Raw genomic sequence first — 18,187 nt, 5'->3', positions numbered from 1 at the left:
TAAAATGGAAGCTTGGTCTCAGCCCAAGTGCTGTCTGTCTTGCATCTTATTGAATTCTCAGCATATCCTGAGAGTTTGATCCACAATATGTATGATAAATATTTGCCAGATGAGTGAAGAAAGGAATGAGTATCTTTTAAAAATAGCACTGGCTATCAGACCAAAGCTATAAGTTTACAGCACAGATTGGCAAAGCAAAACAAAACAAGTGAGAAGCACTCACATCTTTCAATGTAAAGATCTTCAACAGACACCACTAGCCACAGCCTCCAGGACAACGTCTGCAGGCACTGCTGTAGCACCTTTACTGGTCTGTCTGTGCTGGGTGTTGAGTGCCCAGGGGTGTCCACTCTTTGAGACCCCCGGACTATAGTCCATCAGGCTCCTCTGTCCATGGGATCTCATAGGCAAGAATACTGGAGTGGCTTGCCATTTCCTTCTCCAGGGGATCTTCCCCACCCAGGAATCAAACCCACGTCTCTTGCATTGGCAGGTGGATTCTTTGCCGCTACCGCCACCTGTGAAGCCTGTGCTGTGTGTTGGAGAGCTCTTAACGAGCGGTACATATCGATTTCCACCTTCCCAGAGTTAATAATGAGCTAAAATAGAATTCCTTTTTTAGAATTAAAAATGATTCCAAGTAATGGAAACAATTATCAGGGTTAAAACAAAAATGTACTCTATAAGAACACATAGTCAATCCCAAAGTCACAGCCATTTCCAAAGGACTAATACTGTTTAGAAATATCAAATTAACTAAAGATAAAAATGACTTGTGAGACAATAGTATAGTTTTTTTAAGGCAAAATATTTCTGTACTTGCAATTAAATTCCCAGGGCAAGAGGTTTTCACACTGGCATAAACTTCACCAAGAAAGTTACCTGGGATAGATTAGGGTTATACACTTACTTAAAAGGAAATTTAAAAACATTCTCTTTTTTTTTTTGTGGACTGTGCTGGGTCTTAGTGCAGCATGCAGGATCCTCCAGCTGTGGCATGCACCCTCTTAACTGAGGCATGTGGGATCTAGTTCCTTGATCAGAGATCGAACCTGGGCCACCTTCACTGGAGTCCTAGGCACTGGACCACCAGGGAAGATCCCAAAGCTTTAAACAGAAAAGCAGAAGTGTGATTTTGAAATTATTCTTTGAAACACTTATAGTTTATCTTTATTAATTTGAAAAATAATGTCTTTTAGAAGTATTTTTGAAATAAAAGCCTTCTTTATTTTTCTTGATACTTTGCAAATACAAATGTTTTGCCTTCACTATGCTAGATCACTGTGGTCTTTTAAATAAAATGCAGAAACAAACATAAACATTTTATATCTGGGAAACAACATAAGGTAGTTTATCTACTTTGGATTTACTCCGTATTTTAGAATAAAATAAATATTCTCAAGTACAGTGTCCTCTTTAAAAGTGATGGCAATTGTGGCCAATAACAATCACTTTTTAAAATAGAAATAATAAAATAATAGCTATACCTACATTGTATTTTTAAGATAAAAACAAAATGGATTCTTCAAAAAATACATATTCAACTGAATTCTCATAGAACTAATTCGCACAAAGCACAATGGCAGTGTTTTAGGTGCAAACTAAATCAGATATAGAAATTTCAGTAGAGGAGACACATTTATTTTTAAAATTGACTGGGAAGAAAATAAATTATTTTGAAAACAGTAAGAATTTTCATGAATTGGAATTTCTTAAATTTCTTTAAAAAAGGATTTGCAAGAAAGAATCATATCCAAATATATTGATTTGCATAAGCTAAAGTAGCTTATATAGATATGTATTATTTGTCTTCTATGACATAATACAGGTAAGAAAAGTTTCATTATTAGCTCTCAGACTCAGCACTTGAAAACTATAGGGAAGGAAGGACTTTAATATACAATCATCTCCAGGCTCCAAAATCTTACTGACATTGTTCCAAAACCAAGGTTAACTTCACTTAGTTGTTTCCATCAAAAAGAAATCAGATATGATAATCTTCATGAGAATTTTGTATAAAGATCACCAAGGAGTTCTAAGAACTAACAGGTTTAGAGAGAAACTCTCTGTCTTCCTTGCATAGCAAGAGAAGCTTAGCACATATGCTTTTCTTATGTATCTATAATCATTCTACCACTTCCCTAAATTTCTTATTCACTATCCTTTTAAGTTCACAAGCGATGATAGAACTGCCAGCATCAAAGCTAAGGACAGGCTATTCTGAGAATCATTTATTAGTATAACTAAAAGTCTGATGAAATGATGACTTCATTTTGCCAAGATGCCATGATATGAGAATCAATATCCAGGCGGCTGATCTTGCATTAATTGCCCCTGTGATCACTAAATCTTGTCACAGTCTCACTTTCCTGATACCTTGAATTAACCTTGAGCGCAACCACAGGTTAAAAATAAAGGCAAGAATAATATTCTCCGCTAAGCTGTCAAATAGGCAAACACACTCCTCTCCCTAATTGCTTTGATGAGGATAGCACAAAGATAACATATTATATACAATTTTTGAAATATGCATAAAATGTTTATCAAATCATCACATTTTATATTGTAAATATTTACGATTTTGCCAAGTATACCTCAATAAAGCTAGAGAAAAACATTTATAAAAACATGACCTTTAGAGAAAAAGTAAATAATTAAATTGATCTAATCAGAAAAGCTATACTTTCAAGTGAAGGGAAAAAAAGAGTACTTCTATTTCATTGAAAAAGCAGATTCCCTCACACTTTATATGGTTGCATAGTGGATTCTAGTTTTAATAATTAATGTTAACCTTAAACAAATACATGCTATATCAGAACAAAACTTACAAAAGGAAGCTTATTGATCTAATACAGGATCTATAACAACCAAAAATTAAACAATTTAAAAGACACTATATATAATATACTATTATATAAACTATAAATGTATATACATATACTATATAATATAAATTATTTTATGACTTATATAAGTATATATGTGTGGAATATATGTTTAAATACCCTATAGATGTGTCTACATATACTGTATAAATATGTATCTATATGTTTGTCTGTATACTACACATATATACATAGTTACAGGGAAATGCACAAAACTAGCTCTAGGTCACCTGTACAGAGAAAATATATATTTTTTAATATTCAGATTTATGAAATTAAAATACATGCCAATTCTAAAGCTTAATGTTGACAGAGTGATGTTATATCACTATACAGACTAAGGCATCCATTATCTCATAAGTGATGTATAATGGTGATTTATTCAAGCAATCTCAAGTGATAGAACTCAAAAGCATGCTTCAGCCATGACCTCTTCTTTTACTCTACCACTTCCACCATGTTGAAAAATGCTCTGATAGGTACAGTTTGATACCTTCACAGTTACATTATACCCTTGGAAGCATTCCTTAAAATCTATCACTGTAGAATTGCATGAAGATATTTCATGGGGTATCTTATAAATTAAGTGTAAGTAGAAATTAAAATGCACTTGGGATTCAAAATGAGGGAAAAATTTGTTGATACACAATTGGAAAAAAAGTTAAAAAAACTATAAAATAATTTCTATTGAATGTCTAGTTGCAAATGGAAGGCATATGATGTGGAAGAAAAAACACTGGCATAGTATTTTATTAATGGTTAAAGATACAGGGGATAAACAACAAGGATTTGCTCCATAGCACATGGAACTATATTCAATATCTTATAATAAGTTATGATGGAAAAGAATCTGAAGCTGTACACGTGAAACTAACACAATATTGTAAATCAACCATAGTTTAATTAAACAAAATGATTAGGGGATAAAGTATCATGACCTGATATGAGATAAAATCTGTATTGCCAGAGTTACTTTTTCTAGAGAGAACAGTAGAAAAATGTGATATATGGGATGTAGGTATTTCTTCTTCCTAAGTAATATTTCCTATATTAACTGGGAGATTAAGATAAAGACATGTTATAATAATTTCATTAGAGAACATCATGAGAAATGCTGGACTGGAAGAAACACAAGCTGGAATCAAGATTGCTGGGAGAAATATCAATAACCTCAGACATGCAGATGACACCACCCTCATGGCAGAAAGTGAAGAGGAGCTAAAAAGCCTCTTGATGAAAGTGAAAGAGGAGAGTGAAAAAGTTGGCTTAAAGCTCAACATTCAGAAAACGAAGATCATGGCATCTGGTCCCATCACTCCATGGGAAATAGATGGGGAAACAGTGGAAACAGTGTCAGACTTTATTTTCCTGGGCTCCAAAATCACTGCAGATGGTGATTGCAGCCATGAAATTAAAAGATGCTTACTCCTTGGAAGAAAAGTTATGACTAACCTAGATAGTATATTCAAAAGCAGAGACATTACTTTGCTGACTAAGGTCCATCTAGTCAAGGCTATGGTTTTTCCAGTGGTCATGTATGGATGTGAGAGTTGGACTGTGAAGAAGGCTGAGCGCCAAAGAATTGATGCATTTGAACTGTGGTGTTGGAGAAGACTCTTGAGAGTCCCTCGGACTGCAAGGAGATCCAACCAGTCCATTCTGAAGGAGATCAGCCCTGGGATTTCTTTGGAAGGAATGATGCTGAAGCTGAAACTCCAGTCCTTTGGCCACCTCATGCGAAGAGCTGACTCATTGGAAAAGACTCTGACGCTGGGAGGGATTGGGGGCGGGAGGAGAAGGGGACGACCAAGGATGAGATGGCTGGATGGCATCACTGACTTGATGGACGTGAGTCTGAGTGAACTCCGGGAGATGGTGATGAACAGGGAGGCCTGGCGTGCTGCGATTCATGGGGTCGCAAAGAGTCGGACACGACTGAGTGACTGGACTGAACTGAACTGAGTTCTTTGTAAGAGTAAAACAAATAATGTAATACATGATCTGGAAAGTCCTGCTGTACTACACTGAGTTTTCAGGAACACTTAGCTGAGATGTTCATATTAATGTCCTCAACTTTCTGTCTTACTGTGTCCATTCTGATTATACTAAGGAAGAAAGAAAATCAATGAAGCAATGAGCTTTTAAAATATCAGTGAAGTATTGAGTTGCCATATATTTACAGTTCCTACAGTAACAAGATATTGGCAATAAAGGCCACGTCTCCACTTAGGAAATACATGTAAGGTCTGCCTACTCTGACATTACAGAAAACTCCAAATCCTATGTTTCCCTCCCAACTCTACATTTTATCCTTATGAACTATTATCCTAGATGTGTTTGTAAGGGCATGGTTTAATTCACACACATGCAAATCTTGCAAGTCACATGTTGCATCAAAAAATAGCACCTTCATTCCTTTGCTCCTACGGAAATATCAAATATCATGGTTTATGGAAGATAAGCGCTAAGAGGAAAATAAATTCTATCAAGAGGCTGACATTATTACTCTTTCAGTATCATTAGGTTAGGCATTTCGCTTTGATCCTAAATAACATAATTCAAATTTATCCTTAATTAATAAAATGGTGCTAGAATTCAGTGGGCAATAGGACAATTATTATATTTTATCTGTGACAGTATCAAAGACATTTTCTGTGATGTTTGAAGATGAACATTTACAATTTCATGAGATGAAAAATGGTCATTTCCTATGTGTGTCCACGTGTGTGCACTTGAGTGCGTCTTTCAAAGCTGTGGTTCACATTTGCTTATACCATTTTTCCCTGCATCATTTGCTTATACATAGTAAACAGAGGAAATATTTAAAGATCAGTTGTGTGGAAAACTGACCCTTTGTATTTAACATTCTTCAAATTGCATGTCACTTAGGAATGGCACCAAACATATGCGAAAACTCAACAAAAAAATTTGTAATCTTTATTCTGATTCAACCACTTCCTCATAAAAATAGCCTAAAGAAAGATCAATCAGTCAATCTAATGGGCACCACTTTGTCACTCTGTCTAAAGCCATTTAAAAGCCAGTCAACTGTTCTTACTGATTTTCAAAGTCTGACCACAGAAGGATGGCAAAAGCAGTGCGTACATATCCCCACACTCTCTCCCAAGACCACAGGTGATGTGGGTGATGATTCTTTGGCTCCAAGCCCAGACTTAATCGCAGAATCCTTCTCAACACTGTGTTCTAGAAAGCCACCACGTGTGTGCATGCTCAGTTATGTCTGACTGTTTGTGACCCTTTGGACTATAGCCTACCAGGCTCTTCTGTCCATGGAATTCTCTAGGCAAGAACACTGGAGTGGGTTGCCATTTCCTACTCCAGGGGATCTTCCCACCCAGAGATGGATCCAGCATATCCTGGGTCTCTTGCACTAGCAGGAGGATTCTTTACCACTTGAGTCACCTGGGAAGCCATTTCCAAAAGGATAGAATTGACTGCATGGAGAAATGAACCTCTTTTGCTATTCTTGCTAAAGAGATTAATTCTTCCTCAGGTTCTAAGCCTAAGATTCCACTAATTACCATTAGGCGGGTAGCAGCTATCAGAGGACAGGCATACATCAAAGATATTACAGGTTCCAGACCACCACAATAAAGTGAATTGCAATAAAGTGGGCCACACAATTTCTTTGGTTTCTCGGTGCATGTAAAAGTTATGGTTATACTAACTGTAATCTACTAAGTGTGCATTAACATGTCTAAAAGAACAATGTACATACCTTTCATTTAAAATTACTTTGTGCTAGAAAATGCTAAGCATCATTTGACCCTTCAGCAAGCTGTAATCATTTTGCTGGTCGAGGGTCTCGCTTCAGTGTTCCCGGCTGCAGATGGATGAGGATGGTGGTTGCTGAAGGTTCAGGGTGGCTGTGGCAATTTCTTAAAGTTTGACAACAATGATATCTGCCCCATTGATTGACTTCTTTTCATACGTGATTTTTCTGAAGCATACAATGCAGTTTGATAGCATTTTACCTACAATAGAACTTCCTTCAAAATTGAAGGCAATCCTTCAATTGCCTCAGCCCCTGCTGCTGCTTCATCAAATAATTTTTTGTAGTGCTCTAAGTCCTTTCTCGTCATTTCAACAATCATTACAGCATCTTCACCAGGAATAGATGTCATCTCCAGAAACCACTTACTTTGCTCACCCATAAGAAGTCTGATCAGAAGATGATAGCAGTTCAGTTAGCTCTTCAGGCACCACTTCTAATAAATTCTAGCTCCGTTGTTAATTCCACTACATCTGCAGTTAACTTCTTCCACTGAAGTCTCAAATCCATCAAAGTTGGAATCAACTTCTTCTGAAGTCCTGATAACGTTGCTATTTTGGCCTCCTTCCATGAATCAAGAATGTTTTTAATGGCATCTCAAATGGTGAATCCTTTTAAGAATGTTTTTAATTGACTTTGCCCAGATCCATTAGAGGAATCACTGTCTGGTAGTTAAAGGCTTATGAAGTATGTTCTTAAATAATGAGACTTGAAAGTCAAAATGACTCCTTAATCTGTGGGCTACAGAATAGATGTTGTATTTGCAGGCATGAAAACAATATAAGTCCCCTTGTACAACTCCATCAGAGCTCTTGGGTGACCAGATGCAGATTGTCAATGAGCAATAATATTTTGAAAAGAATCTTTTCTCTTGAGCAGTAGGTCTCAACACTGGGCTTAAAGTTTTCAGTAAACCATGTTGTGAACAGACGTGCTGTCATCCAGGCTTTGTTGTTCCATTTACAGAGCACGGACAGAGTAGATTTAACATAATTCTTAACAGCTCTTGGATTAAAAAAAAAAAATAAGTGAGCACTAGATCCAACTTAAAATCATCAGCTTCCTTAGCCCCTAAAAAGAGAGTCAGCCTGTCCTTTGAAGCTTTGAAGCCAGGTATTGACTTCTCTTCTCTAGCTATGAAGCCCTATTTAGGATCTTCTTCCAATACATTCTTCCAATTGACATTGAAAATCTGTTGCTTCGTGTGGCCACCCTCATTAGTTATCTTGGCTAGATCTTCTGGATAACTTATTGCAGCTTCTACATCAGCACCTGCTACTTCACCTTGCACTTTTACATTATGGAGGTGACTTCTTTTCTTAAATGTCAAGAATCAACCTCTGCCAGCTTCAAACTTTTCTTCTGTATCTTCCTCACTTTTCTCAGCCTTCACAGACCTAAAGAGAGTTAGGGGCTTCCTCTGGATTAAGCTTAGGCTTAAGGGAATGTTGTGGCTGGTTTGATCTTCTATCCAGACCATTCAAATTTCCTGCACATCAGCAATAACGCTGTTTTGCTATCCTATCATTCTTGTGTTCACTGGAGAAACACTTTTAATTTCTTTCAAAGATGTTTTGTTTGCATCCGTGACTTGGCTAACTGATGCAAGAGGTCTAGCTTAGGGCTTCCACGTGCTTTCCTCACTAAGCTTAGTCATTTCTAGCTTTTGATTTAAAGTGAGAGATGTGTGATTCTACCTCTCACTTGAACACATTGTAGGGTTATTAACTGACCTAATTCCAATATTGTTGTGTTTCAGGGATTAGGGAGACTCAAGACAAGGAGAGAGATGAGGAAATGGTTGGTTGGTGGAGCGGTCAGAACACACATATTTATCATTATGGGTGTAGTTTGTGGCACCCCAAACAATCACTTTAGCAGCACCTAAAGAGCACGGATTACAAATCATCAAAATGAATATAATAATGATGAAAAATTTTGAAGTATGGCAAAAATTACTAAAATGGGACAGACATGCAGTGAGCAAATGCTCTTGGGAAAATGGCAGTGATAGATTTGCTTGACTCAGAGTTCAATTTTTAAACTTTCAATTTAAAAAAAATGCAATATCCACCAAGCATAATAAAGTGAAGTGCAATGAAATGAGACGTGCTTATATTTTGTTTCTTTAAATAGCCCTATATCGTACTTAGTAGAGGTCTTGTCCATGCATTTTTCAATAAAACACAATCTCTGCTCTCAAGAAATTTAAAATCTAGTTGGCAAAAGCAACAGGTAAAACAGGCAATGACAACAGCAAAGTGTGAAATGACACTACATGGGAAAGGAATTGTCAGGGAGTTAGGGTTGGAGAATACATCTCATTAATTTTCTCACCTTATTCACCAAGTTAGAAATCATGGCATATTCAAGGAATTACAAATGTTCGTAATTGGGTTACTGTTTTCTATTTCTGTGAACAGGACCTCTGCTTCCTATTCTGTCAAATGGGAAAAATAATGGTGTCTACATTACAGGGTTGCTTTAACAATAAACGAATACATGCCATACTGCTTTTTTTTTTTTTTTTTAAAGAATAAGATGTTTGCCCAAGTTGTTTCCTAGTAACTCTGAGTCTTCTATGTCTAGTTTAGCTGGCTAAGACCAGCTTGGACCACACAAATGCATGTCATGATAAAAAAGGCAAGAGATAACAAGAGCTGGCAAGGATGTGGTTACATTCCTACCACAGTACCCCACAACTTAGGGCACTGTGGTAGGAATGTAAAGTGATACTGCCACTATTGGAAACAGTATGGAGATTTTTCAAAAAATAGAAAATAGAATTATCAAACAGTCTATCAAAAAACAGAATTATCAAACGGTCTGGCAATCCTACTTTGGGGAATAGATCTGAAGGAAATAAAATCACTATTTCAAGGAGATAGCTGCATCTCCCAGGTTCACTCCAGCATTATTCACAACAGCCAAGTGATAATGAAAACAGCCTAAGTATCTATCAATGGATGAAAGAATAAAGTGTGATATATACATATACACGATAAAATACTATTCAGTTAAAAAAACAGGAAGGAAGTCCTGCCATTTGTGACAACATGAGCAAATCTTGAGAGCATTATTCTAAGTGAGATAAGTCAGGGAAAGACAGATGCTGTATGATCTCAATTATTTGTGGAATCTAAAAAGGATGAACTCATAGAAACAGAGAGTACACTGAGGGCTGTTGGGGACTAAGGGATGGGAGAAATGAGGAATGTGGTCAAAGGGTACAGACTTCCAGTTAAAAGATGAATAAGTCCTGGGGATCTAATGTACAGAAAAGCAACAATAATTCACAATACTGACTGACAATATTGTATTAACATAAACTTGAAAGTTGCTAAGAGATTAAATCTTAAATATACTCACCACACACAAATAGCAATTATATGAGGTGCTCAATGTGATAACTAAGCTTATTGTTACTCATTTCACAGCATACCTATATAGCAAACCATCATGTTATACACCTTAACTTACACAGTGATATTGGGCTGGCCAAAATGTTTGTTCAAGTTTCTCTGTAAGATGTTATGGAAAAACCCAAACAAACTTTTTGGCCAATGCAACATATGTCAACTGTATCTTAATAAATCTGAAAAAAATAATAGCACATGGCATGATCTATGATATTTAATTATAGATATGATTCATTAACATTAATTATGTGCTTTCTATGTGTCAGACATGGTTTTAACATTATACATATATATATATATAATGATATTTAAGGGACCCTTGAAAGTCCCTTGGACTGCAAGGAGATCAAACTGGGCAATCCTAAGGGAAGTCAACCCTGAATATTCATTGGAAGGACTGATGCTGAAGCTCCAATACTTTGGCCACCTGATGCAAAGAGGTGACTCATCGGAAAAGACCCTGATTATGGAAAAGACTAAAGGCGAAAGAAGAGGGCAGCAGAGGATAAGATGGTTAGATAGCATCGTCCACTCAATGGACATGGATTTAAGCAAACTCCAGGAGATAGTAGAGGACAGGGAAGCCTGGCATGCTGCAGTCCATGGGATCACAAAGAGTTGCTCACCACTTTGCAACTGAACAACAACACATGTATCATTTAATGTTATGCATTGAATATATTAATTGATTTAGTACTTTTATATAGTAGAAGGCCTATCACAAAAGGACACTTGCTAAATGTCATTTGTCATTACCAAGGCTGGCATGTGGCATGCAAAGGGGCTGGAAATAGCAATAGATGAGATGGAGGGAGGCAGAACCCAGGTCATGTGGGGAACCAGAGGATGAAAGGGGGTGGGAAGCTTCATAGAACCTGAGCATAGAGCAAGAGTTTCCAAATGCCAGTCTTCAGACTGCATTAGAATCACCTAGAAAACTTTTTTAAAATAACAATTCTCAAGCCCTCCATACAGATGTTTCTGATTCAGTGTTTCTGATAGGACCTCAGGGATCTGAACCCAAGTTAGATTTTAGAATCAGTAAGCAACAGAGAGATGGAAGGGATGGGGACCCTCGGAAGACGATCAGGAAGCAATCCAAGACTCAGGAAGACCCTTCTGCCAAATGGGAGGGGCTTGGAAAAGGAGCAGGATGAGAGAGCAGGATGAGGACCCATTGTGGATGAGAGGGGTGCATCCACTCTGAGGTCCTTTTATTCATTCTTAAACATTCTACCTCTTGAGATCTGGTCAGATCTTTGCAAATTTTATAAATAACTTCTCTCCAAATGCAAAATAATAATAATAATGGGAAAAAATGTACTACCATTGACTCCTTTATCTCGACAAGGCTTTCCAACAGAGATCAAGAAGAGTAAAGAGGAACTGCTGAATATTTAAGCTCCAAAGCATTTTGGTTGTGAAGAACCAATGTTGAACATGACACTTTCAGTCCACTGCTTTTTGCCCCTACAGGCAGGAAAGTGACACTCTTCCGATGAATGATCAAGCAGGAATTTGAATACTGGGAAATCCCTGTGGAAAGAATATTTTCATAGGACTAGTCAGATTTAAAATCACTTTTACATTTTCAAGACTCATCTTTTCCTACAATCTTTGCCAGATACTTGAAGTATCATTTACTTGAAGAATTAACTTTATAAAATAATTGCAGTTAAAAATTTTAATCTCAACAATGACAAGTGGTTCTTATTAGGGATATGATAAAGAGGCTCATTATGACATGTAAGAGAACCTGGAAAATGGTAACTGATCAATAAAGGTTGCTTGAATGAAAGAGTGAAATATGTATGTGTGTTTGACTACAATGGCAATTTACAGCTCATCCAGCTGTGTTCTGGGTCAACAGCTATTTGTGATAACATAAAATTAGAGATATTCCAAAGTCTGATAAAACTTTCTCATAGGTATAAGTCTTTACTAGGCACTGCTTTTGATCCTTAGCATACACTCATGAAGTGAAGTGAAGTGAAGTCACTCAGTCATGTCCAATTCTTTGCGACCCCAAGGACTGTAGCCTACCAGGCTCCTCCATTCATGGGATTTTCCAAGCAAGAATACTGGAGTGGGTTGCCATTTCCTTCTCCAGGAGATCTTCCCAACCCAGGGATTGAACCTGGGTCTCCCACGTGGTAGGCAGATGCTTTACCATCTGAGCCAGCAGGGAAGTTCAATATACTCATGAGATAGGTCCTAATATCAGTCCCACTTTACATGTGAGGAAACCAAAGATTAAATGTGATCCATAGTTTTGTTGTTGTTGTTTATTTGTTTGTTTTTAAAGTAAAGATGTCATCAGGATTGGAACAGAGGTTGGTCTGCTACCATATGTGCACACTAAACACCACAGCCAACAGATTTTTCAATATGGGACTAATTAAATTTTGGATGAGATGGTTGTATAGCATCAACTGACTCAATGAAGATGAACTTGGGCAAACTCCGGGAGATAGTGAGGGACAGGAAGGCCTGGGGCACTGCAGTCCATAGGGTCACGAAGAGTCAGACACGACTCAGCAACTGAACACCACCACCACAAATTGTGCAATGGACACATGACAAAAATATTATGCAACTGTTCAAGTCATGCTTTACAGCACAACTGAGTACTATTTTTCAAGCATTTTCTCATGTTGATTAAAAAAAGGTAATTTGCAAAACAGTACATGATTTGTAGCATAGTGTGTAAAAAATTAACCCAGTTTAAAAATATACACCATTATAGACCTAATTAAAATTAAAAGCTTCAGCACAACAAAGGAAACTATAAGCAAGGTGAAAAGACAGCCTTCAGAATGGGAGAAAATAATAGCAAATGAAGCAACTGACAAACAACTAGTCTCAAAACTATACAAGCAACTCCTGCAGCTCAATTCCAGAAAAATAAATGACCCAATCAAAAAATGGGCCAAAGAACTAAATAGACATTTCTCCAAAGAAGACATACGGATGGCTAACAAACACATGAAAAGATGCTCAACATCACTCATTAGTAGAGAAATGCAACTCAAAAACACAATGAGGTACCATTTCACGCCAGTTAGAATGGCTGTGATCCAAAAGTCTACAAGCAATAAATGCTGGAGAGGGTGTGGAGAAAAGCGAATCTTCTTACACTGTTCATTGGAATGCAAACTGTTCAGCCACTATGGAGAACAGTGTGAAGATTCCTTAAAAAACTGAAAATAGAACTGCCTTATGATCCAGCAATCCCAGTGCTGGGCATACACACTGAGGAAACCAGAATTGAAAGAGACACATGTGCCCCAATGTTCATCAGAGCTCTGTTGATAATAGCCAGGATATGGAAGCAACCTAGATGTCCATCAGCAGATGAATGGATAAGAAAGCTGTGGTACATATATACAATGGAGTACTACTCAGCCATTAAAAAGAACACATTTGAATCAGTTCTAATGAGGTGGATGAAACTGGAGCCGATTATACAGAGTGAAGTAAGCCAGAAAGAAAAACACCAATACAGTATACTAACGCATATATATGGAATTTAGAAAGATGGTAACGATAACCCTGTATGCGAGACAGCAGAAGAGACACAGATGTATAGAATAGTCTTTTGGACTCAGAGGGAGAGGGAGAGGGTGTGATGATTTGGGAGAAAGGCATTGAAACATGTATAATATCATATAATAAACTAATCGCCAGTCCAGGTTCGATGCAGGATACAGGATGCTTGGGGCTGGTGCACTGGGATGACCCAGAGGGATGGTCCGGGGAGGGAGGTGGGAAGGGAGTTCAGGATGGGGAACACGTGTACACCCGTGGCAGATTCATGTTGATGTATGGCAAAACCAATACAATATTGTAAAGTAATTAGCCTCCAATTAAAATAAATAAATTTAAATTAAAAAAATAAAAATATACACCATTATAAATGTATGTTAAATACTAACAAAACACATAACAAAATATCAAAAGTAGTTAGCATTTTTTTTCCCTGGGAGTACAGAACAGTGAATAATGAATTTTTTATTCTTTACCCTTTTCTATATATGTCTCTACAACTAATGGATTCTAATAATATAATTAAAAGAAAAATATTTAAAGTGTAACAGTTGCTAAACAAGCTGAGAGTAGTTTGTAATATACAGTCATCACTTTCTTGTTGTCTGTCATATTTTGAAATACACTTGAATTCATGTTATTCCAAAGTTACCCAAGTCTTTATTTTTCCCCATTTTTTTTTCATTTCTTATCTTCTATCTACTTACCCTAAGGGTTCTACTGACCCTACTTGATCTTTGTTCCCAGCAAATTTTCCAATAAAATTGTAATACAAGACTTAATTTTTGTTACATCCTTCATTAGCCCTGAAAATATATTCAGTGATGAACTATCTGTAATATCACAGAATTTAATGTTTATGAACGAGTTTCAAATTCAGATGTCACTAAATGAAAACTAAAATAATGAATACATAAGTAACTTTTCTACTCAAGAATGTCTTTATATGCAGGTAGCTCTGATGAAACGGAACTACTCAATAAAACAAAACTAAGTTTTGCTTAGGAAACTCTAGGTGTTAACAACATAACAGCATAAATGACAAAAATAAATAAAATGACATAAACAACAACAACAAAAAATAAAATAAAATGATGCCACCTGCATGTATGCTAAGTCACTTCAGTTGTGTCTGACTCTTTGAGACCCTATGGACTTAGCCTGCCAGGCTGGTTCCTCTGTCCATGGGATTCTCCAAGCAAGAATACTGGAGTGGGTTGCCATTTCCTCCTCCAGGGGATCTTCCCAACTCAGGGATCCAACCTGTGTCTCTTATGTCTCCTGCATTGGCAGGTGGGTTCTTTACCATTAGCGCTACCTGGGAACCCTAAATGATGCCATGCTACATTCAAATTTGTTTCATTTAAAATTTTTTATTTTTTTGATGTGGCTCATTTTAAAGTCTTTATTGAATTTGTTACAATGCTGTTTCTGTGATATATATATATATATATCTTTGTATCCAGGCACGTGGGATCTTAGCTCCCAGACCAAGGACTGAACTGGCACCCCTGCATTGGAAGCCCAAGTTTCAACCACTGGACTACCTGGGACGTCCCTGCTTTCTTCTTCAAAGGGAAACTGGTTTGAGTAGGAGATCAATTCATGTCTTTACCCTACAAGGATCTGTTGCATATCTGGTAGTAATAAGATAAAAAGATGAATAATGAGACTGAAAACTCCATTGACTTGCTTGCCTTGCATAAAAACGAGAAAAAAAAAATGACACTCTTTGAAGTATTTTTTCCTCCTAGCTGGAAAGGAGATGTGATGGTTTAATTTCCTTTAAAGAGTTCAGTCAATCTCTTGGACCATTAAGTAGCCACGTGCGGAGATGGCAGAGCAATGAGATAGACAGAACTTGGGCTATTCTTATTGATTCTAGAACTATGGTGTCAACTCTGTACTGGTAAGAGCTGGGCTTTATTTGGATAAGAAAATAGATTTTATTTGGATTCAGTCACAGTTACTTTAATTTTCGTTATTTGAAGGCAGGAAATGTTATTCAATTGGAGACACCATCTTTAGGCTTATATCTAATTACACAAATGAAGTCAGAGATACTTATCAAGATATTGCCCCTTGCCTCACTTAAAAAAATACACGTGTAGCTAATGATTTAAAGAAAAAAAATATATTTTTAGTTTTTGCTTTAACTTGTAGAACTGGATTTTAGATATGCCTTTTAGTTTGCCCATGCTCTAGTTCTTCCATACAATGTTATGGAAAAAATTAACCGAACTTTTGGATCAACCTAATAGACGCAATTAAACAAGAGCTTTCCCTCTCTATGTTGCAATGTTTATCTAGTTTCGGCAAAACTATAGTTGAGGGTTCTTTAATAAAAATTAAAACTACGTGTTTAATTTGTCTGCTCAGAGTCTTCATTTATCTACACAAATATCTCATTTTTGACACAAGTATCTTTATGTGCCATCTAAGGAAAGTGCTATAATAAATTTGAATCGTCTTTTTTGTTATAAAAAGAAATTTTCACAAAATTTATTTAATGATCACATTATGCACAATGAATGCATTTTTGGCTTTTTGAGATCCCATTTTACTCTTCTATCTTTGTTTCAGTTTTGGAGCATCCATTCGGTGGTATTGCTTTATTATAGGGATTAAAAACCAAGTGACAATAAAAGCAAAACAGCTTTTTTTTATTACTTATGTAAAGCCTACTTCATGCATCAAATAGTGCCCAGAATAATGTCAAAACATGTACAGAAAGAAAAATAGCACCACCTCCTCAATAATTATGTCGCTTCATAGCCCTGTGATGATGTACATTTGGGATTATTCTGGGAGCTACTGAATCAAAACAAGACAGCTGAGATCAATCAGAATCCTGGGACCCGGAGGAGGCCAGCACAATTCTAAGCTGCAGGAGGCCCCAGGGCTTGAAAAAAAATAGTGTCTTATGATAATTTTTTAGTACAGGAAAAATAAAAAGAGCGATTGTCCTTCAAATTCAAACTAAATAATTTTGCGCCTTCCTTCTTCCTTTTTTTTTTAAATTTCTCTTATGGAAAAACATAAGACAGTAAAGAATATGCCTGCATTATGGGAGACCTGGGTTTGATTTCGATCCCTGGGTTGAGAAGATCCCCTCGAGGAGGGCATGGCAACCCTCTCCAGTATTCTTGCTTGGAGAATCCTCATGGACAGAGCAGCCTGGCATACATGGGATCGCAAAGAGCCAGACACAACCGAGGGACAAAGCATAGCATGTGAAAAAAATGGTGTGTGATTTCAGGAAAAATTTCATTTTTTCTTTATTCCCCATACTGATGTTCTAGTTTACATGAGGCAAAGAACCAGTTACTGTCTGGATTTCTAATCAGCCCAGAACTCTTGAGAACAATTTTCCCTGTTAGTGATGTCACACACAAACTATATACAGAGGAATAGTATTCACAGACACACAGAGATGTTCAATACTGAAGGCTTGAATAATTCTCTCTGTTTTCTGTCTCTCTCTGTCTCTTTCTTTAGGAGTCATCTTAACAGTTACACAGGCTTTTATAATATAACAAGGCTGTAAATGCTTTCGCCACTAACTAAACTAGGAATTTAGTAAGTACACTATTTTGTTCTAGGTCTGCTATTTGCCCACATATCAGAAAGCTGGTATTATTCAGTTGACCAATTCATGAAATACTTAACCTCAATTATATATTAAAAATAATTTGGTGATTAGGAGATAAACATCTACATTTGATGCACCCAGTATTTTCCAAAGTAGACTTTTGATTTCTGCACTGGCAATTAGTATTTACTACAAACATGTATGTTCCTGGGGTTCAGAACATAAATTGCGTGAATTTTTCTTTCATGTGAATGATATTTATTATTTTCTTAATTTCCTGACCATTGACTACTACAGAAACATTCCCTATTAAATATATATTTATTTTCTCATGGATTCCGGTCAAAGATAGGCAAAGGCACATTTTACTTCTTCAAATAGCTGAAATATCAACCCAACCTATAATGTATACTTTCCAGATCCATACCATAGAAGGGGAGCCTCCAGAAATGACATAGATCTCTTTATTCTTATTAACAATTAGATTTCCCAAACATAAGTATAAAAAATTCTGAAGAGTATATCCAAAAGTCTTTTGAGTACAGCCATGAGAAGGAGGACTGCAGGCAAGCCATAGGAACAGCGGGGCTGTCTTTGTATAAACTCATGTCAACACCATATGGCAGAGGAGGTGTTGCTGAAGGAAAAGCCAGTTTTATAGAGTTTGATCAACAGTATATTTTACAATCCAACAGCTGGGAAAATCTGCTCCATCTTATATAAGCCATTGTTATTTTGGATTTCCTGTCACTAGTAGACACACCTAATCCTTACTAAGCTGGTGACTGTGGAAGGAAAGAAGTTATGAGAGAAATGAAAGCTTTTAGCACAAAAGGGCCAGGTTGATTTTTGACGCAAAGAAAAAAAGAACTACCTAAGTAATGATCGATAAGCAAATTAAATAATTTAGTGTTAATACCTTTACAAGCAACCCTTTCGATTAAAATTTACA

General features: G+C 36.7%; 1 protein-coding gene and 1 non-coding gene across 2 annotated transcripts in view; both read right to left on the bottom strand.

The window, feature by feature from the left end:
• The window catches only part of GPC6 (glypican 6), a 1,216,347-nt gene that overhangs the window by 409,953 nt on the left and 788,207 nt on the right, over window positions 1-18,187 (bottom strand). The window lies entirely within an intron of this gene.
• Window positions 12,214-12,285, bottom strand: TRNAG-ACC (transfer RNA glycine (anticodon ACC)). Its single transcript has one exon. It is a non-coding gene; the product is annotated as a tRNA-Gly (tRNA).

This window comes from Capricornis sumatraensis, chromosome 12 (assembly GCF_032405125.1).
Source record: "Capricornis sumatraensis isolate serow.1 chromosome 12, serow.2, whole genome shotgun sequence".
Taxonomy (NCBI): Eukaryota; Metazoa; Chordata; class Mammalia; order Artiodactyla; family Bovidae; genus Capricornis; species Capricornis sumatraensis.
This window is presented reverse-complemented; position numbering and strand designations above follow the sequence as displayed.